The sequence below is a fragment of the Lissotriton vulgaris genome, chromosome 4_1, assembly GCF_964263255.1.
Source record: "Lissotriton vulgaris chromosome 4_1, aLisVul1.2, whole genome shotgun sequence".
In the NCBI taxonomy this organism is placed as follows: Eukaryota; Metazoa; Chordata; class Amphibia; order Caudata; family Salamandridae; genus Lissotriton; species Lissotriton vulgaris.
Genome location: NC_141691.1, coordinates 1648762361 through 1648788844, shown reverse-complemented (window position 1 = coordinate 1648788844; position 26484 = coordinate 1648762361). Strand labels below are relative to the sequence as shown.

General features: G+C 41.3%; 1 protein-coding gene across 1 annotated transcript in view; it reads right to left on the bottom strand.

Annotated features, from left to right (window-relative positions):
- The window catches only part of PKIA (cAMP-dependent protein kinase inhibitor alpha), a 251488-nt gene that overhangs the window by 159497 nt on the left and 65507 nt on the right, over positions 1-26484 (bottom strand). The window contains exon 2 of the mRNA XM_086965910.1: positions 17802-17971. The gene's annotated coding sequence lies outside the window, so the exon portion shown is untranslated. The remainder of the gene's footprint in view (positions 1-17801; positions 17972-26484) is intronic.

Genomic DNA, 26484 nt, shown 5'->3' with positions numbered 1-26484 from the left:
GAGCCACATGGCCGGTTCTAGCCAGCTACAGACCACACCCCGACATTGAAAAAAAGTCAATCAAAGAACTCTTAGTTAAAATAAAAGAACTAACAAAAGCATATCGAGGTTTAGTTCAATTAACAGTTGACGGTACAACCTACCGACTAAATACACTAATTGAAAATCCTGAAAAAACTTGCATTAAAAATAATCTCAACTCTCAAAAGAAGAAGTGGGAGGGTAATAAACAAACCTCTCCCAGAGAAAAACAGTTTCAGTCCAGAGGAAGGTCTCCCCAATGAAGTAATAGATCTCCAGAAGGGGGAGGCAAGTCTCCACAATGGGAGCCCTCTGAAAAAAGATACAACCTTAGAAATAGGGAACGTTTGAAAAAACTTGACAGATGTCAAGATATTGATACACGTCCCTCTCGATCTTTTCAGACTTCCTCACAGAAATTGGAAAGAAGAGGACAGTCAGAACATAAAGAAGAGCACGCCAAGTCCAAAGACAAGGAACCTGCTCATCAAAGTAAAAAATTAAAATTTCCCAGAAAGAAGGTAGCCAGTATTAAAATAAAACATGCCGAGAATCCTGAGGACACAATTGAAAAACGGAGAGTGGGCCCAGACAGTGCTAGACAGTGCAGCAGAAGTGACCATAGCTCGCAAGATCCTGATGAATCTTCTGGAGACAGTGGACACGAATGAATACATTCAAGTGGAAACTGCAGACACCCGAGTTAGCGTGCCCCATAAACTATATGAAATAACATTACGTATAGAGGGAGATAAAACTAGGAAAATAAAAGGTCTCTTTTGGGATAATCTATCTGAAGGTAATGATATCCTTCTAGCAGAGAAAGACTGGCCACCAGAGTTTGTCAGGGAGTGCCCACATTGCCTTCTCAAATCACATTACAATTCCTAAAAAATACACACTTGCTAGAAAATAGGCAGTGGCCCAAGCCCCTGCATTACATAAAAATCATGTAGGGTGGGATGAGGATTCTCCTCACCATAAAATCGAGTTAAAAAATCAACCTACTGCACAGAGGCAGTATCCTGTTAAGCAAGATGCTAAAAAACAATTAAGAGAAATTTTAGATCAACTTGAATATCAGGGGGTGATTGAAACATGCACCTCACAAATGAACAATCCGTTGTTTCCGGTCTCCAAGCCAGACGATTCATATCGTCTAGTTCTGGACTACAGACATCTAAACTCCTGCTGTAAAACATTTGCAGTACAAAACTCACACAGTGCAGCGCTAATGAATAATATTGTTCGAAAAAAATATAAAACAACATTAGATATTTCAAATGGTTTCTTCTGTCAAAACATAGCACTGAAAGCAGATATGTGACCGCTTTCTCTAGCATGGGGACCCAATAACAATTTTGACGTCTCCCACAGGGATTTAAGAACAGCCCAGGATTGTTTTCAGCCAGGGTAACAGAGTTACTACAAATGTATGATGATGAAGCATTATCCTATGTAGATGACATCTATCTTACGGATGATGACTTGGAGACTCACTTGAAAAGAGTGAACACCATAATACTTGGGTTCACATCTGAAGGGTACAAATTCAACTTTAAAAAATCATGAATTGCCCATCTAACTGTCCTATTTTTAGGATATGAATTATCAAGTGAAGGCAAAAGCCTAGCAGACAACTTCTTAGAGAAGTGTGCAGTGCTCCAAGCTCCAAAAACGCTGAAAAACTTACAATCAATTCTAGGTTTCCTCAATTTCGAAAGAACATACATTCTAAATTATGCAGAGAGGGTTACACCTCTCTATGAACTAATAAAACCTGATTTTAAACCAATTAATTGGACTCAAAAACACACAGAAATTTTAAGATCATTACAGACAGACATGTTAACTAAAACAAAACTGCAAACACGCGCAAACGAACGCAACCTTGTAATCCGAGTCATCCCAGGAAGATGCGGATTCACATACCTGACCTCTAATGAGGGAGAAACGGTACCAATAGCTTACAAATCACACTTGTACACACAAGCTGAAATGAAATTCAGTTCCACTGAGAAAATTCTAACTGCGGTTCAAACTGCTGTAGCAAAAGAAAGAGCCCTAGCCCAAGGGAAAAGCATATCTGTTTTAACAGCAGTATCAGCCCTTGAGGCAGTAACAAGACCAGGCATTCCAAATGCTAGAGCTCTAGATCCAAAATGGATACAATGGGAAAATTCTCTTGCTACAGAAGACGTGAAACACGCTTTTGATCCGAAAATGAAAAAACTAGAAAATCTGGAATACGAACATGAATGCCCCCTGTAAAACAAAATTCTGCCTCTCGAACAGTACACCAGTGTAATCTACATGGACAGATGTGCACAACACTATGTTGTGGAAAAACAAATTTACAATGCTGCGTGCACAATTGTTTAAAGTCGCTGGCGCTTAGGTAAATTCAGACCGATTGTCAGTAAAATTGAATCACTCAGAAACTGTACAGATCAGCGAGCTGAAACAAGATCTCTAAAGATGGCGCTTGAAAATGCCGATTGCGAATTCTCGACACTAATAGTGTGCGATTGACATTACTGCGTCCGGTCTTACAATAATTCCATGCAGACCTGGATAAAAAAGGTTACAAAGATGAGACAGGTGCCACAATAAAGTATAAAAAACCATGGGAACAAGTAAAGAACTACAAAAGACTCCCGTGATACATACACGGAGTCTTCAACGTGATTGCGTTCACGTTGCAGGGAATTCATTGCCTGACAGAGCCACAGCGGCAGCTGATCACTCGGCTTCCGTAGCTACAAAAAAGCGTACAAAAAAACAAATAGATGGCGAAACGCTGCTTGCAGTGAAAGCCTCAATGGAAGCCAATTATGCGGCGTTACCTCTAAACTATCCACTCTGCAATACATACATAATTGATGCGAACTCTGTTCCTTTTGCTCAAATCCCTGGAGTGGGGGATAGAGTAATTCCAAACACGAACCGGAGAGTCTTCTTGATTCAAGAAGCACACCTGGGATTGGGTCTGAGGCACCAAGAGATCCTGAAATCTCTAATAGAATTACAATCAAAACACTGGTGGCCGGGGATGAGCATGCAAATTGATACCTTTGCAATGAATTGTCAGGACTGCAACAGATATCGCAGTTATGAACCGGAACAGACACCTGCCCAGACACCTCAATTAGACAGCATCAGGCAATCTATGCACAGACATCCAGACGGAAAAATGCGATCCCATAGTTATTAAGACGATATTCATTTAGATGTTGCCCCTGCACTCGGTTGACGCCAGAACTGTTATAAAAGATTTGCGAATCTTTATCGGCACATACACAATTGGCGTGCTACATTCTGACCAGGGTCCTGCGTTTAGCTCTCGGGCTTACAAGGAGGCCATGGCCAGCATAGATATTGCATAGCGTTATTCTAGTCCATTCCATCCTGAGGGAAATGCGGTAGTGGAGAGAAAAAACTGTGACATAAAGCAATCTATAACAGCGAGGGTATTAGGTTCGGCTGACGGGTGGGTCAAACATCTAACAAGTGTCCAACGTAGTCTTAATAACATGCCAAGAAATTCTCTAGGAGGTATCAGTCCGTACGAACTCTTATTTGGTACTAGAATGATCATCCAGGATTTGGATTGTCAGACTTCAGTGGTGAAACTAAAAACCTTTGATATCAAAGATTGTTTGGCTGTTTTACAGGACTTAAATGAAACAAGAAAAAGTCTGAGTAACGAAAAGCTAAAGCCAATGACCACTGAAGAAAAACCACCTGTCCCAGCAAGACCTGTCTGGATTCCAAAGATTGGGGATCTGGTCAGAGAAAAGATTGCAGTAAAGAAGGATTTTGGGCCTTCTTACAGAAAAGCAGTACCTGTCTTAGCTGTCAGCAGAACAAGATCAGTAGTGCTACCGCCCCTTGCTGGTAAAAAGGAGAACCGAGTTGTATTGATCGACCTGGTGAAACCACAACCATGTGGCCAATAATACGTAGTAGGCTCAGTGCACTCCCAAGAAATAGCAGAAGACCAAATCTTGCTACAATCCAAGAGGTTCCAACTGAGAGAATAATCACATTTGATAAACCTTCAGTGAATAAAAAAGGACTATGCAACAAAGCCATGGAACTTGTGCCTCTTGATACCCAATTCGCAACAGTTCATCAAGAAACACCTGTATACAACGATGTAGCCTCTGACTATACAAATGTAACAAAAGAAAATCCAAAGATCAATGGAAATCCGGAAGCAATTCCACCAATTGACAGAACTGCATCTGGCTACTTTATCAACTTTGATGCCTTTTCCGTTGATCCAAGTGAACATGGAGACAAGCCAGCAACAAAAACATTCAAAAAGAAAATCACAGAGCTCTTTCATAAACTGAGAGAAACATATCTAACTTCACCATGGATTACATTTTGGATTGTGCTAGGTGTACTTTTCCTCCTTCTATGGCTCATCTTGGTTTTAAGTTTGGGTAGATTTATTAATGGAAAATATAGTACAATGAATACAACAAGTCAGAACATCAACTTGGTCCTGAAACCACATAGATCTTCTCACATCGAAAAAAGAGAACTAGCATCAGTGAACATCACAGTCATCCCTATACCTGTTGGTATAGCATGGGACAAAACTGACTATGAAATCTATGGCCCGGTTGAGCTCTTGAAATATCCACACCAATTTAAGATCTCCTTAAGTGACTTTGTATCACCTAGTACTTTCTCTGATGATTGGGACTTTGAAAATAATAATAATATGATGTCAGATTTAGAAATGTCAGCAAAATTTACAGAACATGATTATATACAGGGTTCATCGAATTATGAGTAAACTTATTGTTTAAATCTCTTCTGGCATCATTATCTGCATAAATCTGCTAATTCTAGAAATATTTTCAGTTATAATCAGTGGGAACATTGTCCAACTCCGCCAAAAGGCAGTTCAAAAACATTTTATGAGAAATTTCCACACTTCTCTGGGTTTAATTACACTAATCCAGAAACGTTTTATTTCAAAATGTTAAATAAGACAGGAGTGAAAAACATGTTGACAAATACTAAACTGTTTTATTCTGAAAAAGTTTATGAAAAAATGTCTACATTTGGTTTGAATTTTAGAAAAATAACATTGAGACAAAAACCATCTTGGGTACAAAAGAGTGGCAGGTACAAGGTCTAGAATCATTGTTTAGAGTCTGCATGATCCCAGAACAAATAATGTTCCTGAATGAAACCATCCAACAAATAACCTGTCTTGGTCTAGCCAAGATGATTTAAACAACCCGTCTATACCAAAGCCTATGCCTGATAGAAACACCACTACAGATGAGGGGTAAGACGTGTCCTATATTTTAAAACAAAACAGAACAATTCCTGATTGGAACAAATGGTTGATCAGGCCCACAGACACAAATAACTGTCAAGATAGATTCCTGAACAAAATACAGGTGTTCAAACTGAACAGGCCAGACCCAAGATATTCCCAGAGATAACATCCAGGGATAGTTACAACATATAGTGTAGGAAAACTATGCCTCGATTAGCTACAGAGATCCACACTTCCCGAAATTAAGCAACACTTAACTTTACCTAAAGAAGGTGCTGACTTGCGAGATTTCATAATGGGACCTCGCAAACAGCATCAAAAACGTTTCATAAACGCCGGTATATACGCAGCTTACAATGAAGCTTGGAAAGTAACACAAATTGAAACTGCATAAAAAATACAAGAAATTGATCGTATTATTTTGGAAAAATCCCTATCTGTAGTTGACAATGGGTTAACGAATCTGTCCTCCAGAATTTATTCACTGGACAGCATTTTATCATCTGCTATTGATATAATAGAACAGGATATGCTAATGTTACAACATGGTCAATCCCAATTGCGTTCTATTGTGTAGCTAGGCTGGACGTTACTAAACCTACGTTCAGGCTACGTGTCATGGCGTCTAAGCAACACATCATAATTGTTTTCTATCTTTAACCTTACTGATAGACAAATCTCGTTGGCACAAAAAGGAGCAGACCATACGGTGCTGAGCATTGAAAATCTAGAAAGATTACTATTGACAATGTCAGAAAGACCTGTCATTGAATGGATAATACATGGCACCATTACAATCCTGATAACAACTTTTCAGTTTCAATACTGCCAAAAGTATATACCAGCAGGCCTATATCAAAGGTTGGGTAAAGGATACATCAAATCAAGATCACCACCCCCTTTTGTAAATCGATTTTGGCCACTATAGGTGTGGCAGGGTATACTCAGACATGAGTCCCTTTCTCACTGCTCCATCAGGATTCAAGCAAGCCGGGCCGAAGAGGCTGAAATGCCAGAAACCGGTCCCCGGTAGCTTGTCTCCTTTCTGGTAAAGAATTGGCTTGGTAGTTTAGTCTGCCCTGTTCCCATGATGCACTGGGCCAGGGACAGACTGATTTGCATATAGCCAGGTTCTGAGCTGGGATGGGGCAGTGAGATAAATAACGGTGATGGATCAAGCCCTGATCTTTGGACTGGGTAAAAGTGGTCTGCTCAATTCAGACACTCTGTTCATCACCACCCCCTTTTGTAAATCAGGCTACGTGTCATGGCGTCTAAGCAACACATCATAATTGTTTTCTATCTTTAACCTTACTGATAGACAAATCTCGTTGGCACAAAAAGGAGCAGACCATACGGTGCTGAGCATTGAAAATCTAGAAAGATTACTATTGACAATGTCAGAAAGACCTGTCATTGAATGGATAATACATGGCACCATTACAATCCTGATAACAACTTTTCAGTTTCAATACTGCCAAAAGTATATACCAGCAGGCCTATATCAAAGGTTGGGTAAAGGATACATCAAATCAACCTGGAGTTTACCTTATACACATAGATGTTATAATGAAAGGAAAAAATAGGTATTTCATAGTGGTAACAATTGTCAAAAATCACTAAGCGGTACACTTCTGTGTCAAGGTATTAACTTTCATGGAGCCTGCGAAGGTTCATCAAACAACCTTTCATGTCATCTGCAAGGCGCCCCTGCTACACAGATAGAGCCTTTTTTCAGACAACTTTCCAACTGTAGCTACATTATATTAAGTGACCCTAGCTGTTGTGGCATGATTCCAGGAAAAGCCTATCTCGTGAGCGTTACTTCCAGGGTCATTTGTTGTATGCAAGTATTGTATCCAAACAGCAATCCAGACATGGAGGCAGCAATCTGGCCTTCTGTGAATATCTCTTCTATTCAAATTGATACTTTAAGCAGAATGAAGTCTATTCTTTTACAAACAACTGTGCCTTTAACCTCGTACAAAGAGACTTATGAACGGCAAGTTGCAAGGACAGCAGCAGAGATACATACCCTATTATCGACAAATTGCCTGTGCATTTAGTAGAAATGTTAAGCCAAATCTTAAACATGTCAGATACCAGTGGCATCGCACATGTATTTAATACAATTTTTTCGGTACTGTTAGCACCCTTTGAAACAGTTCTGGGCATCTTCCCGAATTTTGGGCATTCTCTTTTCGGTGGTCTGCCTCTTATTTATTTTGGGACTCGTAGCAGGAATTTTATTTTTGTTCCTTCTGCTCCGATATGGCAAGTCAAGCCACAGACAAAACTCAGACTACGATGGAAGAAACGATCCTAGCAATACGATACTGAGACCGTATCACTAAGGTCCTCGGATTGGCCCGGCTAAGAGATCTGAATACTACCTGGTTTCTTTCATTCAGACCAATCTGGCAAAATTGCATCTTACCTGAGCTTCGATTTCTGCTATGCGGAGAAGAATGCGTGTTGGACGTCTGTCTTACACTACCATCAGCAGTACCAATGGATATCGATGCTTTGCTTTGTCCGGTAACAACTCATGCAAAATGTGGTCCCCAACGGCTACCTATTCTGATGACGGCATTCGTTGAGACTTCACCATTACGATTAGGTGGCGGTGAAGTACGAGATGAAAGCGGCACCACACAGGTACAAGCTTCCGTGACCATTGCTGATCTAGACACCGATGATGGCAATGCATCGCATATATGCACTATTTCAACTTTTTCGGAGTTGGCCCAACTTTCACCTACTGTGGTAGACGCGTTTTTTGCTGGCCTATCTGAGGTAATGTTCTCTCCTAATAACGAGAATAATATTTGAAATAGCGAGCACACAGTGTACCCTGAACTCTGAATTCGGCCTTCAGTTTTTATAAACAACACTGCTGAAAACATTTGGAACTATTTTTTCCCATGAAAGCGAAATTATTTTTTCCTAATTTCCAAAATATTTACTTTTTTGGCACATGATACTCTGCTTAAAGTAGAACTATTCTTAGAGAACAGAACTTCTATTTTTAGAGACTCTAGAGACATTATTTTGAACTATGTGATGAAATGGTCTCGACCTTCTTTTCTGTATTAAGAGCCATTTCATGAATGTAAATTTCGTGATTCATCCAGTCAACATTCTAAATGAACAAAATGTTATCTGAATGATACCACTGCTTGAAAGCATACAGTATAATACTCATTTTCGTGCATCTATGCCATTTCAAATGCATTTGATGTATTTTGGGGTGGGCTGGAAAACACATGCATACTTATATGTTTATATATAGCTTAGTATTTAGTAATGATGGACATTATACGTGGAGTGGGTGTTGTGAACGTATCTAGGACCCTAATTAAATATTCCCGATTTATGCCCTTATGTGGTTATAACAAATCATATCCTTATAAAGGCATAAGAATCATATCCATATTTAGTCATAGCCAAGGCTACTTCCTTAGATTCCTAGAAAGTACAACGCGTTCTTTAAACAAACCAAACCTCCAGCAACCCGGGAAATCCCCCTGCTTTTGTTTTGATTTGTCCTAGAACTCCTGAAAGAACTGCCAGTTCTTAGTGACAGTTCTTATTGACGTCTTATGTCCAACCTTACGTCAAACACGGCACCTTCCAGGTATAAATATACCAGCATTTTCCTTAAGCAACACACGGTGGTTTGGAGCAGAGCGGCTATCTACTTACCCAAAGCACAGCATATGCGAGTGCTGAAGGAAGCCGTCCCTCCCATTTGACGCACTGAGAAAGACGCTGTCTTTTCTCCTGTTGAGAAAATCCAGCTCCAGTGTTTCCAGTCACCCTTGCGGGTTACTGGGAGATCGAGTCCTGAGAACGAGATACAAGACCTCCTTCATTCTAAAACCAAGGTACGGAGCTGATTAGACCCTTAGAGAATTCTTGATTCAGATTCTTGGCAAAACTAACTTAACTTAAACTGCAACTCCCTTACTCCTTCCCACGTACTAGGCTTAGGTTAGGTACACTGGGGTAGGCGTATTTTAGAAGCACTAGTTGAGTACGTTTAGTCAACTTTTATCATTGTATGTAACTGTATATATTTTATCCGTTTTAAGTATCATATGGCTCAGAGACCATATCAATGCTTTTACAGTATTATTTCATAATACTCCTTTTACTGTACGCACTTTACTTTATGATAAGTATTGCAATTGTGGCAATATATTTCTCTTGCATGAGAAAGAAGACTGCTCAATAAATAACACCTTTTATTGAAAACAGCCGTCTCTCTATTTCTCTGCACTCTGGTGAAACTAAGTATGCACGTTTGACTGAGTGAAATAGCTATCTATTGTTTTTACACGACTCTGGAGATATACTCCTTATTCTGGAAGGAGCAAAGTTGTCATGTTTATGCGGTTGTCAGAAAATAATCCCTTCTTGTCTAATCAGGGAAGTTAATTCCTCCCTGTTCATTCGAAAAAATTTCTAGTGACCTCTGAGCTAACTGGCATACCTAATTAAGTCTAACATATTCAGTAGAGACCTAGTCGACCTCAGTCCTACGTCTAAACTGCCGTTTATGTTATTCCAATGCACAGAGCCTATTGGGAATATAGGAACTACACTTAATGCTATTTTTTATGCAAATATTTGTTGGTCCATAATTTTCAACTGTGTTTTCTTGTTGATTGAATAAAAAAAGTGTAAAAATACCAGATGTAATGTGCATATTTTGCCAGTCACTCTTTCATCAAGTCTTTTTTTCTGTCCCTTTCTGTCCCCTGACGCACACCCCGCCTAGACCCCTACTCTACTGAGGTGTGTATTCTATCCCTTTCTATCTCATGCCATGCCCTCTCCCAGAGCATAGACATGGCAAGTCCTCGTGTGCCTTACTTTATGAACCCTGCTGCAGGGGCACTACAAGATGCCAGACCCCCAAGAGCGGTTGCATATAGAGAACCCCGCCTGCAATCATGCTTGGATTGTTGCTGGTAAGCATTGCCAGGTATGTATCAGCCTTCTGCAATAACTCAGCTCTTCCTCCAGCTAATTCCCTTGATTCGTTTTGGTTTTAGAGCATGCTTCCCTAATTTAGGACTCAGATGCAAAACAGTACTCTGTAGCCCTGATTCAAGACGTTAAGCGTTGTCGGCCTCTCTGGCCATGGATTATAATTACTGGGTGCTTCCATCAGCATAATTGTCTTTCATTCATTGTGATTTAGGAAATTCATCCTCTACTCTAATGGGTCCGATTTCTGTTGTATATATTGGATAACCTAATTTTCCATGATTTTACATAGTTCTATTTAGTTTATTTATTTACAAAATGTACAAAGCGCTCTGTCACCAATTGGTATCCTGGCGCAAGCCAATAAAATGATTATGATAAACACAAAAGAAATAGAAGAACCCCAGAAAAGAACAGAATCTGAGCACCTAAAAATAATAGCCTTGATTCCAAATTACTTGGGAAAAAGCCAAGTCTTAAACATCCCCCGAAATTGCAACAGATCAGTTAAGGACCTTAATGAGGGAGGAAGTGTGAATTCTAAAGCTTGGCTGCACTGACCATAAAGGTCCGGTCATCTTGCTAGATATCCTTTACTTGGGCACACATAGCAGATTGGCTGACACAGATCTAAGAGATCTGCTAGGAGAGTACCTTCTTAGCCTCTTTCGCACAGGAACAGGGCCCAGCTTCTGAAAGGTTTTAAACGTGATGCAGAGTGATTTAAACCAGATTCTTTGCTTAAGCGGTAGCTTATGCAGTTCCTTCAATGCCAGGGATACAGAGACTCTCCTAGGTCTATGGAGGGCAAGTTTGGCTGCCTCAACCTGAACTTTCGACAGGTGACGTAATAAATGCTCTGGCTCATCAATAGAAGAGCTTTAGAGTAGTCCAGGCGACTGAGAATAACACTACAGACTACCACAGCTATGGTAGAATGAAGTACCACTGGCAAAATCTTCTGCAGAGTTCTCAAGAGCACAAAGCAAGTGCCTGCAACTTTGTTCAAGTGATTCTCCAAACTAAGTTTACCACCAAACGTGACTCCTAAATTCTGAACTGACTTGACGGTAAGAACAGGCCCCTCAAATGGCCTTGGCCACAAATTGGGAGGAAGTACACCTGGAACTGTTTGTGCTGCACAGCGAGTAGCTCTGCCTTATCACCATTAAACTTTAGGGAGTTTAAACTAAGCCACTGAATAATTTCCTTCATACAATCATGAAAAGAAGAAAGTTGCTTGCCAACAAAAGAATAAGCTGAGTATCGTCGGCATAGCTGATCAAGGTCACCCTATAAGACTTAATCAGTCTGAAAAAGGGGGCCATCAGATGTTAAACAAAATTGGGCTATTGAAGAGCTCTGACGCACTCCATGTTTAAAAGCCCTAACCTGCGAAAGGAATGGAGGGAGCGCAACTGCTTGAGATCTGTCCAATTGATATGAGCAGACCCATTCCAAGACTGTTTCGCCTTCCCCAATGGTCGCTAACAGAGCTAAGAGTGTGGTATGACAGACCGTATCTAATGCGACCAAGAGGTCCAATAGAATCAGCACAGCTGATTGCCCCTCATTGACTCACATTCTTAACTGGTCCATGGCTGTAATCAAGGCCAATTGGATCCTGTAGCCTGACCTAAATCCAAATTGCTCCTCTTCCAAGCAATTATCATTTTCTAGATATTGGGCTAGAAGCTTACTGATGTGAGGGCCTGAGTTTTCAACTGGGTAAGGCAGGATAGAGACAGGTCTATAATTACTCAAAATAGGTGGATCCAGAGATAACTTTTTCAGCTCGGGAGTAACAATCGATTTGTTCCGTGCAGGCGGCACCATGCCTGATTGCAGATTTGCCTAAGCAGGGGAAAAAAGACTTCTGCCTGCTTTTTCCAGACTTTAACTGGAAGGACATCCAAAGGTGAGCTAGATAGAGTGGCCATAGCCAAAGCGTGAAAACATTCCATAGAGAGGGGTTCAAAGTTGTCTAAGTTGCATAAGGCTAGCTTAGACACCTCACCTGGCAACATTGGATACAGGCCACCCCTCTGAACTTCTAATAGAACCTGTACTGGATTTAAGGAGTTAACACCTTCCACAGTTGTGTTTATCTTCTCTTCAAAAAACACTGCTTAATTGTCACAAAGAATTTGTGAAGGCACAATCGCTTGACTTAGACAAACTGGATTAGACATTTCTCTCATAATGTCAAACACCTTCTTGGTGCTATTTGGGGCTGCCAAAATGGCGCTAGCATAAAAAAAACACTTTAGCCTGTATGATACCTAGCTTATATTCACATAAAGCATCCTGTAATGGCTCTTTTATTCTCTTCCTTATAAGCTATACGCCATCTCCTTTCTATCTTTTTACACCGTTGTTTTAAAAGTCTTAATTAGGCATTTTACCAGGGTGCAGAGGATTTATATTCTGATTTAATTTCCTTCAAAGGAATAATTAAATCAAAAATTCCCAAAATTTGCTACTCCAGACAAGAGTAGTTATCCTCCACTAAACAGCCTGAGTCAGTGGCAAGTAATGATAATGATGTAAGATTATCCAAACAAGGCCTCCTGAGTTTGTTCCAAGCTCTACGATTGCGTATACTTGCCTGAGGTCCTTTGACTTGGCGAACCACTCTGCCTGAGAGGGAGAATGCTATCAAACATGATCGGTCCAAAAGAGTGGTGAGATTTTACCCACAGGGATAAGGAGAAAGATTCTCAGTCATGAGAGTTCCTGTAAGTTCTAAGTTGACACTGAGAGAAAGGCAGAGGGCCCTTAGAGGACCATATTGAACACTTGCGAAGGCTGAAAAGGAGGGGGGGATATTAATTCTCACAAGTATTTACAGCAGCGCTAAACCAAATAGCGTGAAAAGTGCTTGTTTGGGAAAGAATAAATGCAGTGCTACAGGTGGCGGAAAAAAAACCTTAAACCCCCAAAACAAGGACCAGATGGTCCGAAACAATCCAATATAAGTAATAGAGTACAACAAAAATATTAAAACACTGTTCTCTAAGTTCATAAATTGAAGAAGACGGAGTCCTTAACCGGTGTGGTTCAATTTTAATGCAGTGTTCCTGCGCAAAACCAGCCAACACGTGTTTCGTCAGTGGGTTGAAAGATCCTTGACTTCTTCAGGGTTGGAGATCAACATGGAAAGTGAATCATGTCATAACATTGTCTGTCACAACAGTGATTGTACAGACAAAAAACATGATATCAAATTTACACATCAATACAGTGAGTCCAGCATTACCTTTCTGGACATTGGAATTTACATCAGCAACAATTCACTGCACACACGCCTCTTTCGCAAAGACACTGCCTGTAATTCAATATTGCATGCCAGTAGGTCTCACCCTTCCCACCAAATACAGGCCATCCCTTTTGGTGAATTTATGAGAGCCTAGAGGAATTGAAGTAATGAGGTTGAGTCTGAGAGTGCCTTACAGCCATGAAGTCCAGGTTTAAACAGGTTGGAAACACACAAAGGAACCTGGCTCGAGCAGAATGGAAGATCAGGAACACACAACGGGAGATTACTTTCTGAGACAAAGTGCCCTTAACCACTTGGCTGCTAAGGTACAATTACTCTGCTGCTGCAATTTCCATTGAAATCAATGGAAAGTCCATGACGAGTTACCCTTGTCATTAGCGGCGAAGAGGTTAACAGGTAAAGGTGACACAGTGAGATTGATCACCAATTTTAATAACTATAGTTTGACTTTATCTAAAAGTCTTCACATACATTGGAAACTCCTAATAAAGGATACTACACTCACTAAACATATCCACACACAACCTCAAATTACATATAGGAGGGAGAAAACTGTCAAGACTAGGCTTAGTCCCAGCAACCCTGTTTCCCAGCCCAGTGGTGATTGGTTGACACCACGTACCCTGGGCTTCCACAAATGTGGGTCTTGTGGGGTGTGTGGGTGGGCATCCAACAATAAGAAAGATTTCTCAGGTCCGAATAAGACATATGTGATCAGGTGCAATATAAATTGCAACACCAAGTTTACGGTCTACGTATTGGAGTGCACTTGCAGATGCAAGTATATTGGCAGCACTCTCAGACCCCTGAAGGAGAGAATTATGGAACATACCCTGGCTGTAAAACTACGGGACCCCAGATACCCTATGGCTTTGCATGTATGGGAGTGTAAAAAACAGCAACGGCAGTGAGGGAAAACAATTACAACCGCACTTGCTCTTCTGTCACTAAGTGTAAATTCACCTAATAGTCTATCTTGTGCCCTCCTTTGTAGGTCCACTGCCCTGGGACCTAAATTTAAACTATACAATGTAATCGCTCAAAGAGGCACATAATAAATAGCATGCAGTATGCGCACAAATCAAACAGATTATTAAGGAAACTTGTCTTCATACATTAATGTTCTTTATTCTTGATCCACACACTCAACGCATTTCACCCCAGTGGGCTCCATCAGGGCTAACGTGGAAAATTCTATTCCACGTCCTAGCAAGTCGACTCAGACTTTTGGAGGCGTTTTGGATCACGTGCCTTAAAATGTATTACCTGGGTCTGAACAGTGACCACGAAATACATTACTTTCTGGGGGGCTGACTTTGTTTTAGAATTCTTTGGATCTTATTTCAGGAAGCCCCGTTTCTCTTTAAACTGCATGGTTGATAATCTACATTGGAGATTTCACCATTTGTAGTGGGTGCAACACGGACTTGATCTGATTTTGAACCACACCAAAACAATATTCTTGCTCACCCCCCTCTTGTTTTCTCCTTTTCCGTGGTGTCACGAAGAACATCACATAATTGTGGGTACGATTTACCTGTTTTGTTATGTGATATTGAATGCCAAGCATTAATTACATATTATATCTGGTACATAATGGTCTAACTATTTACAGTGGTGCCTGTAATATTTTCGGATTACCTGGCACACCATGTTCAACTATGCGTTTCACTGTAATTTATTCAATTTTTTTTTACCTATGAATACTATGTAGAATTACAAGCTATGTATTACAACAAAATGACCTGGCACACCATGCACAATTTTGCAATTCACTGTACTTTACTTTTCATATGCAACTGTGTAGACTCATAAGATATGTATTACAAGGACCTGAGTATGGTATACTATGTACCATAAATGACTACAATGGACTGTCTCATACAACAGAACTCGACGTAGGAGTTCGGTTTGTAATTTATGTGTCTTCTGAATGTTGACGTACGATGTTACCTTACATGTTTTTGGTTTAGGAATGTGCGTGTTAGCATTTGTGACAACGCACATCATGATTATATGATTTTGCGCGATGTTTTACGTAACAACTGGGTGCTTTGCTGTACATGTTATGATTTCGCTCTCAGTTCTTTATAATGATTTTTATTAGATTTATAACTGTAATATTAAGTGTATTGCCGTTTTTTTCAACTCTTGCCGTTGGTTGTACGTGGTCGGAACTTTTATTGGAAGCACCGCACCTGGCAAAAATCGATTTTAGAGGCTCGGACCAGACATCTCTCTGGATCTGAGGTAAGGAGATGATTGCTAGTGAAATTGTCTGTTTCTTGGAAATTTTGTAGTCTGCTTTAGTGTCAGTATTGGATATACTTTTAAAGGGTCTTAATAATAAGACATGTGACAGGGATTACTTTTCCCTTCAAACCCACAGATTTGGAAATACTTGAGTTACACGGAATTAGCGATTGCTGTATGACTAACCAGGTCGGAATTATCACCGGTCTAGAGGAGAGTTCCGGGGCATTATATGTTGTAGTCTGTCTTCTTAGGCACGTATCACCTAGAGACCCATGTAGTTTGAAATACTAGTGTCTAACTGGAATGCTTATTTTGTTTGCCCCATAGGTCTAAGCACCTAATATACTCGCTGCAGGTGCGTGTTATCTTGCACAGGTTCACATTTGTTATAGCTCTTTCTTTATTAAAGACTGCTTCAGTCTCACCAACACCTAAACCGCAGATGTTTTTTTCTTTCAAAAGTGGTTTCTTTGGCAAAGCACATCTTTCGGCTCTTCACTGGGTTTTCACTAAAATCACATAGGTTCATGGCATATGCCATTTACTGTGACTTCACTGTCTCCTCTTTTCCTCTTCCTCTCAATATTCCCCTTATTTTCCTTTCTTTTTTCTACATCTTGCTTTTCCCTTTTTTTACCCTTTCACCTCATATCCTTAATTGGATCTTTGTATTTTCCTTTTGAAATTATATAGGTTTGAATTTAAGAACTGTTACTACCTCATGGGTATTTTGGTAATGTCTTTGGGGTGTTTTCTTTGATAACATTCTATTGTTTGGGCACATCTGGTACTGTAACTATTTATACAGGTGTGTCATGTGTGTTTTTTTGTCAGTACAATCACGGTCGTAACAGACAACTTTATGACATGATTCACTTTCTATGTTGTTCTCAAGCCCTGAAGAAGTCAAATGTTGGTTGGTTGTGCGCAGGAAGACTGCATTAAAAAATGAACCACACCGGTTAAGGACTACAACACACATTAGGAAGCATTCCCTGAAAGTTCAGCCCATCCATATGTAAAGGAAACAGATGCGATGGCGGGCTCCCATTGTCATTCTTTGGACTTACAAACATAAACTGCCAGCACCAGCTGTCATTTGGTGCCAATAGTAATAAAGGTGGTCGACGATCACTGCAAACTCCACAAAAAGAAACAATAGTGTGGCATACTACCCCTATAATCATGGCGCTCTATAGTAAACGTTAGATTGAAACATGCTGCCTCAATGCACAATAAAAAGCGATACCTTGGCAGTGTGCCTTTTTCAAATCGCTTATAGGATATATTAGGGAAAATTATATAATTGAATAAACACTTTTTTCGGTAGCTTTTCCCCATTCTGTCTGTGCATGCGTTTTCTATTTAACTGTTATTTTCGCCACAGCTGTTTGAGTTGACTCGTCCAGTGTCTTATTTCAGACAGTGTATATTTTCACACTAGTCTGGTGACAACAACATGTCCCAAGACACTTAACCCTTCCCAGGCAGTGCATGAGGCGTGATTTGTAAATACGTCCAAGTTAATACGTCAAACGTAGATTTGTTAGCTCGGTATGATCTATCGAATATACATATAGCAATCATATTGACACTGCAGAGTGTGCAAATAAGAAGTAGCACTTCTGCCATATGATTAAAAAAACGATTTACAGTGTAATGGGCTCTCTGCTTTGGTCGACATTATAGTACTTTTGGAAATAATTTTATGTTTTTTTTTATTTTAGGCTGTTATTTTTAAACCTAAATCAATCACAGTATCATCACTTGATTTTCTTAAGCATTTCATAAGAACATATTAAAACAATAGACGAAACTTTAAAAAGCACGCATGTAAACAAAGAAACTAAACCGAGGCTCCACTGTAGTGCAAACAAAAGAAAGACAATCATGGTAAAACCACCGATCAAAATGCAAAACGTAATGAGATCCAGAGCCACTTACTGCTGTGTGATCTGTTCTACAGAATGGAGGCGGCTTTAAACTGGGTATTTACATGTTGAGGCTGGCTGTTCCCAGCATCCACAGCTGTTCTATTTTTGGATATCTATGTCATCAGCTTGCCTTAGACTGCTGCAGCTGTCCCTTGAGTGGCTCTCCAACCAATAACAGCCCTGCACAAATCACAAGAGGGAAACAAAAGAAAGCGCTGAACAATACACCCTCTTACATTCCAGTTCACCAGCACACATTCTGCGAGCACAAAGAGAGAAGGCTGCATTTTAAAATAGTCCCCTCGTCAGCTGAACGCCTTGTGTCTTCGGGCACTTGTCTGCTTGCCGTTGAGCAGGAGGCTGGTTTCCTGTGACCTATGGGACGTGTTCTCCCACCAGGTCTTCACCTTTAGAGAAGGGTCGCTGAAAGAGACGTGGGAGGGTCGGAACTAGGCTTTCTCAGAAAAAATGTCAGTACTGTTCATGTAATCAAGTAAAGGGCAAAGCATTTCTTTTTCCTGTGGAAACTGTTAGATAATAGTAAATAGTGCCACTGACATGACTACATTCAAATTAGGAGTTTTATAGTAAGAAGCGTTCAACTGCGTGTTGCTCACAAACCCTCGTGCCTTTATCTGTGTTACTGAAGTACTGGAAAGTTTCGCAAACAGATACATCCTCTTAATAACTCTCTAAGGGTCAGATGTAGGTCGCCCAATACCAGTCGGTAACGGCCGAAAGTAGCGAATTTCAGCCCAGATGTAGGTAAATCTGATTTACCGACTCTAGAATACCGAATTTTACCGATTCGGTATTCTAGATTCAGTAAATCAGATGTAGGTAAAAAATCAGTAATTTTTACCGAATCTGTATGATTCGGTAATTACCGAATCGGTATTTACCAATTCAGAAATTGCCATTGATTCCTATGGGCCTGCAGGCCCATAGGAATCAATGTCAATTACCGAATTGGTAAATACTGATTCGGTAAAATTACCAATTTTACAAGGGTGACAGGGTGTCACTTTGACACCCTGTTGCACCCCTGATTTTGGCATGTGTGCCACATGGCACAGGTGCATGTACACAGGTATACATTATTTACCATGCAATAGAATTACATGGTAAATAACGAATCGGTAATGGCCTGTGGCACTGTTTTCAGTGCCACCTACATCTGGATTTACCGATTCGGTATATTTACCGATTCAGTATTTTACAGAATGGGTAAATTTACAGAATCAGTAAATTTACAGATTCTGTATATTTGAAGGCCCCTAGATCTCGATTTGCAAATACCGGTCAGTAACGGCCGAAATCGGCCGTTACCGACCGGTATTTGCCGACTTACATCTGGCCCTTCGTCCGTTACCGACCGGTATTAGGCTTTTCAGCTGAGGAGGCCGCATTTCAGGATTCAGTGAATTACCGAATCTGTAATGTAGGGAGCACTCAAGTGAGTGCTTCTTACATTTAAGGATTCGTTATTTACCACCAACTATTAGTTGGTGGTAAATAACGAATTCCTTTGAAAAAACAATTTTTTGCTTTTTATTCAGTGCCATGTGGCAGACATACATGCCCTTAGGGCAGTTATGTGTGCCACATGTGCACCCATGCACTATTCAGGAGTGCAACAGGGTGTCAATGTGACACCCTGCCACCCTCGAAAAGGTTCCCCCTATTACCGATTCGGTATTTACCGAATCAGTAATTCTCATTCATTCCTATGGGCCTTCCCCACCACCTGTTCAGAACGTTGCTAACTTGTTTCTAGATGTCAAATGTGACAAGCCACAACAGCCAAGTTTAAAAAAAAATTTTCGTTCATCAAATTTTATGAAGTTTTGAAATAAGTTAGATTCAATATACAATCATCAACTGGTAAAGACATGAAGAAAAAGTATGGATATCATATCCATGATTTCAAACTGGGATAATCATGTCTATCAAGCATAAAACTCTAGTCACAACACACAGCAGTATATATCTGGAAACCTAGAAAAGAAAAAGTTCATTAGAACTGTTCTAAATAAGTTGCTGCTACCTGCTCAATTATGATTACTCGTATGTATGGCTGCTGTAAAATAGGATGGAGGGAAGCAGGGGCACGTAAAGAAGAGGAAAGCGAGGTAAGTTATTACAGAGTGTTAAGATGATAATAGATCATTGTGAAGTTAGAGGCACATCCAACATTAGTTGGGTAAGTCAATGAATGTCATATCAAACACAAATGAAAATGCAACTAAAGCAACCAAACACTGGCCATCATCTGTCAGTTTCCACCAAATACTGTTCACATCAGATTTGTTGAAACCAACCCATTCCTGTCATTCACAGATGGTTCTAGCATGATATTTGTTCCAGCATGAAGGGATTTATTGGATGCTTATAATGATAAGGATGTCAAAATGTACACTTTCAGATTCTAGGGGCTAGATATTGAAAGGTGACTACATTGTATAGATTAAAATTGTGCTTCACCACATTCCAAATATTGATCCAAAATTCCTTCCCAATGGCTCAATGGAATAATATATGTTGAAAGTTACCTACCATGTTGCAGACCCAGCTCAATGGATCGGGGTGCAGTAGGGCAGCAAGTAAATTCGGTGGAGTTTAGATGACTTTGGCTATGTTAAAAAGTGGGCCATAAAATTCCAATCTCTGTGCAAACTGCAACTTGTGCAAGGATCGGAATTCCAAGTAATGAGGAATAAGCCCCACCTTTATCAATAGAATTATCTCGACTTACTCAAATGTTTCCCAGGTCAGATTGAGAAGTTCAAATCTGCTGAAATCTCCTGTGAGTAAAATACCCAACAATTACCATGCAATGCAGAACTCATTTCTTAAGTACTAAATTTCACGTTATGTTCAATTTCTTAATTTAAAGAACACTGAAGGCCATAAAGCTCCTGCTGATAAGAGAGAGGTGAAGGGTTTGCTGTAGAACAGAGTGCATGACTGTTAAGGTCATAGTTAAAGGTAAACTTGTGTTTAGTGAGCTTAAGCATTGTTAGAAACAGCAATAAAGGATGTGTAGAGAATTAGGTTAAAGTCTAGGGTCACAGATGACCTCATGTTTTTTTTACAATTAATCTGTATCAATGTGTAACAGTCTAATAATCTTTTTTCTGAACTTTTGTAACCCCCGTTGTTTAACTCTGTGTAAAAGACGCTGCCTACAAAGCCGCATAATGAGACCAACTGTTTATTGAGGAGTACTTGCCACTCTTCCTGTCACAACAGTAAAGAGCTGTTTTTACATTGCCAAAGATGAATCCGTATTTTTCTTCATTTTTTAAGTCACCCTGCAAGAGTTTGCAAGCCAGTCTTGGAGTTTCTCTTGCCCCAACCTGACTGCTGCCATCTGAGTACCGCTTACACCCTCTGCATCGATTATTACACACTTATTGATGAGGTAAGCAGGCACCATGTTCTCTGAAGGTCTGGCTATTTACAGAGGATCAGTTGTTAAAAATGGGGGTCTCTAGTTTGCAAGGGCTTGCACCTTTGTCCAAGTAGGGATGCTTCTTCCTAGTCAGGATAAGGGAGTTACACACCTAAAATAACCCCTGCTCACCCCCTTGGTAGCTTGGCACGAGCAGGCAGCCTAATCTTAGAGGCAGTGTGTAAAGCATTTTCATAACTGACAGTAATACAGGGTAAAAAGGACACCACACCAGTTGAGAAAAAGAGCCAATATTTTTATATACAAGATCAAAAACATCAAGGATCCACAATACAGTACATAAAAATCTACAATTATCAAAATATGCTTTAAAAACAGTTCTTGATTGTCGATAGCTCAGTCCGGGGCTATCACGGCGTCGTGAGCAAACAAATCCTAACAGTTTAGGCTGGTCGCCACGTCGCAGACCAGCTACGGTGTCGGGAAGAGCTGCAAACCGTACCTGTTAGAGATGCAGGGCGCCGAGGCCCTTGAAGACATTTGCGTTGCAGGTCGAGCTCCTTTTTGTTGGGATCAGGAGCGCTGGCATCGACAGGTGTTGGGTGCTACATTGCGAAGTGCAGCGGTGCGGCCTGCAGTGCCCTCAGGTCGCGGTGAGAGCAGTGGCTCAGTGTCGGCATCAGATGGCATTGAAGGTGAGACCAGGGTCACGGTGCGAGGTGAAGACTGTGCTCGTCATGTTGCTGGTAGGTCAAGGTGCAAACAGCGGCATTGTCATTGCTGAAGCTCTGTCATCGGCTGACAAATGGGAGTCGATGGTGCCGGCGTCGGTAGGCCAAGGCTGCAGTGCAAGATGAGGGCGGTGCGTCGTGCAACTTTATGAGCAGTGCCCTCGAACCACGGTGCAAGCAGCGGTGTTGATTTTGGCATGGAGCGGCGGCATCGGGGAGACCAAGGCGTTGTCGTGAAGCGAGGCGATGCAGAGTGCGGTGTCCCAGGTTAGGATGCGAGCAACAGCTCGGTGGCGGCGTCAGCAGGTGTCGTCAGTGAGACCAGGGTCATGGTGCAGCATTGCGGCAGTGATCTCTGCAGGGTCTAGGCTTTGGCATGAAGCGAGGGGGTGCGGAGTTTGGTGCCCACAGGTCGCTGTGCGAGCAGCGGCTAAGTAGCTGCATCAGCAGGTGTCGTCAGTGAGGCCAGGGTTGCAGTATAGCATTGCGGCGTTGCCCTCTACGGTGCCTTCAGGACACGGAGTCGGCAGCGGTGTCGTAGACGTCGTCGATTTGCTCTTCTTCTGTGGCAGCACACAACACCCAGTCCCCAATGGTGAGGGTAGAAGAGCTTGAAGTCTTTGCTGTTCCTGAGACGTCTTGAACAGAGGGCAGAAAGTTCAGTCTAGTCCTTTCACTGCCCAAGACAGAAGCAGCCACTGTAGGCCAACACAGCAAAGCACACAGCAAAGTGGTAGTCCCACCTCACAGCTTCTCCAACTCTTCTTCTTGGCATGTTTCTGATCCAAAAGAGTTCCTAACTTCAGGGGTCTGGGCCCCAGTATTTGTATCCAAAAATCCTTTGATCCTCTAGGCAAAGGGTGTCTGTGCCTAGCCAGAACCAGTTCCGCCTTCTCTGGTATGATGTCACCGGAGGGGGGTGAAGATGGCATTGTCAGAGGCAGACCAGGCCCTTTGAGCTGCAGGGAAATCTCCTCCCTCTCCCTCCATTGCAGCCCAGGTCTATTCAGCCCTTTCCTGTGCTACCTAGACTATCGGGAGACCCCCTTGCTTCCTAGCCATCTTTCATCCAAAACCCAGACAGGTAATCCACATTGCAGCCAAGGAACATGGGATGACTGAGTGGTATTTTCAAACACAGAATGGAAAAATCACCTTTACTAAAAGATGCATTGCTAGATTCTGAGTTCAGGCATACTGAATTGTATTTTCCCACCTAGTTACAAGGGCTAGTTATGTTTATAAGATGTTATAAACAAACTTCCCATTCTGTCCAATGGGGAACAGGTAGCCTTGCAATAGTACAAAAGGAAATGGGCTGTAATTCACTATCAGGATATGCCACACACACCAGGGCATGTCCTACCTTTGAAATACACTGCACCCTGCCCACAGGAGTACTTTGGGCCTACCTTAGGGGTGCCTGACATGTAAGAAAACGGAAGGTTAGGGACTGGCCAGTCTGTGAGTGGGCCAAGTCAACATGACAGTTACAAACTGCGTGGAGACTCTGCAATGGCAGGTCTGAGGTAACTTTTCTGGGCTACTTACATGGGTGGCACAATCCGTGCTGCAGGCCCACTTGTAGCATATGGTTCCCAGGCCCTGGCACACTCAGTGCACTTTACTAGGGGCTGACAAGAAGACCAGACAGCCAAGCATGGAAACACCAATCCATAACATACTTTACCACAGGAGCACTTGCACTTAACCACTGATCAGCAATGTGAAAAGTGTGCAGAAACACTACGCCAGCAAAAACAGAGTAAAAACCGTGAGGGAAGAAAACAAAAACTCAGGGGAAACACGCCAAAAGATGCCAAGTCTAACAGCCTTCTTTTTAAAGGTGAGGACAGTGTGGACTATATTCCATTTTTCTCTCTCTCTATATATATATATATATATATATATGCGTGACTTGTTTCTTTAGGTAGTGGTAAACATAGATATAGATTTAAGAGATAAAAGGTTATAAGAGACATAAGGGTGTTGCATGCAAGATTGTGTACATAAATTACAAAATATCAGGGGAGGTGCTACATAACCGGTTAACTTTTTATTCCTAATATAAGGTTGGTAGTGGTAAATGTGGGAAATTTGAAATTGGGGGTTGCCAATATGTGTTCCAATGTTTAACATTAAAGGACAGCTGATGTCACTAAACTTTACTTCCACATACTATCTGAACACTCAAATTACTATTTTGGACCTAATGTCCAGAAGTCATTCCTTGGTCTGAGAGATGCATGGTTGAAAAGTTTATCTTCCATAAGTGTGGAAGGAAGTGACCAGGGGTAGCTGGTTGCATTTATCGTTTAGAATTGAAACATGGTGATTAATATTTAGAAGTAGTTGAAGTGTTTTCAAAAATGTTGATGGTAAATGCATGTGTGTGAATAGAAGTGTAGCCACTGAGTGATATTAATGTGTAATGTTTTTGCATCATGTTGCATAATGTTATTGTAAAGTATAATGTTAAATATACTATCGGCAAGATACAACTGTTCTTCTTTATAAGGACTAGTATGAAGTTTTGAAGGAGAAGTAATATTTGACCACATAGATAAAAGTTAAAATTGTAGAAGTGTTAGGAAAACGAGTACTCATGGAGACTTTCTTAGAGCATATGCAAAAGACCTCGCCAAATGATCAGCCCTCTCGGGCTGAAGTCGGGCTGTACAGGGGCTTGTGCTCACAGCTATGTCCATGGAGTTTTGGAAGAGTGTGAGGTAAGCCTCTCAACTTTGTGTGTGTTTGGGCCTTCTAGCTGTGAATAGACTAAGCCTGTCAATAGACTGTTGAATGCTAGGTCCTCTTCCGATTTCCAGGTGATGGCTATGGCCCTTTTCACCAGGTTGAAAACCAGGTCAATTAACTGTTTTCTCATCCTTTCATTACTTGGGATTGGGAAACTGGCCCAATTGGCAGCTCTTAAGGTATAGTACACTTGGGTAACCTGTGGTTTCTTCGAGGTGAGATGTGGAAACAAGGCGGCGAAATGAAGGCCTGCACTACATGACAAGGCCAGACCATAAGGGAAAGCCTGCATCATCAGCATTGAATCTTGTGCATGCTAAAGTGGGATGGTGGTGAATTAGGCCTAATCTCTTTGTGGTGCAAAAAGCTCTAGGTAAAAAATGGTATTGTTATAGATGAGGTCTCAGATTTCTAGAGACTTGCATGTGGTAGTCTAATGTAGATGCCAATTTTTTTGTTTGTCAGTGATGTTTTTGTCCTATACCCAAGGACCACTTATTCCTCGGCTGTTGTAGGTTACCATCAAGTGTCGCCTTTCTTCCCAGTTATCAAGGTAGGCAGTGCAGTCAGTGTGGAGCTATTGGAAGATCCACAATTACTATGAAGCACGTAAAGTGTGTAAAGTTCCCGCACGTTTGCTGTATGCTATGAACATGCCATGTGGAGACTCATATGTGCATATTATATACTCTTATGACATTAGATGGCCATTATCATGTAGGTCCCCTGAGGGTATTAGCCCATACTGTCTCCAGTTCGTGGAAGTTGGATTTCTGGGGGAATATCGCTGGCGAGCATCGTGGCCTGGGGACTCCCACCCCACCTCCGTTGCATAGCTGCTAAAAGGACCGAGACATCCTTTTTCTTATGATTTGCTTGTGTGCAGGGAAGCCTGAATAAATCCTCTGGGAATCTGCCCAGCCATGCCACTCGATCTCCTCTGGTGGCACTGATGCCAGCCATTGGGTGGGTCATTGTTGTTGGGCACTGTGCTTGATTTGCAAAGAATAAATGCCAGGGCCCACAGTTTTGCTCAGAAGTCCGTGGCAGATGCCATTGAAGGTCAGGGTACCAAAATCAAGGCTGAGCAGCCTTGATTTCACGTCATGCCTCTGTAATTCATAAGAAGATATTCCCTGCCTCTTTATCTCTCTCTTGCAGTTCTTTTTCATTCCTGCTTTTACTCTTTATTGCTGTTTTTCAGTCTTTCTCTTCCCCCTTCCTTTTTTGCTTTTCCCTCTAAGTCTTTTGAAGAAAAATGCGATGCAGGGTGCGCTACGAAATTCGTTTTATTTAATAAATTGTTTACTTAACCTTCAATTATCCATACTCCAGTTTTTAGCAACTCCATACCCTGCCCCTCCTCCGCCCGCCTCTCTGATCACCGAAACTCCCACCACGGCCTGTGGCTGGCTATCTTACAATGATGTCAAGGAGATTCATCTGTCTTATTACTGCAAGCAGAAAACCTAGTTGAGGGTGTCAAAAGCATTGTGTAATTCGATGCACAATATCATGGGACTGGTGGAGTTATCCATTTCAGTACCCAGGATATGAAAAAGGTGTTGGATATTTTGGGGAGTGCTTAGGCCAGGAATGAAGCCACTTTGGTCTGAGTAGAACAAACCCAGAAGCACCTCTAGTATATAGTTGGTAATAATTTTACTGATTATTTTATACTCAATGCTCAAGATTAAGAGAGGGTCGATAATCCGTTGGTTTGCCCACCCCATGGTTAGGCTTAGCGAGGAGAACTATGAGGACTTCTCTCAGGGAGGGTGGTAAGTGCC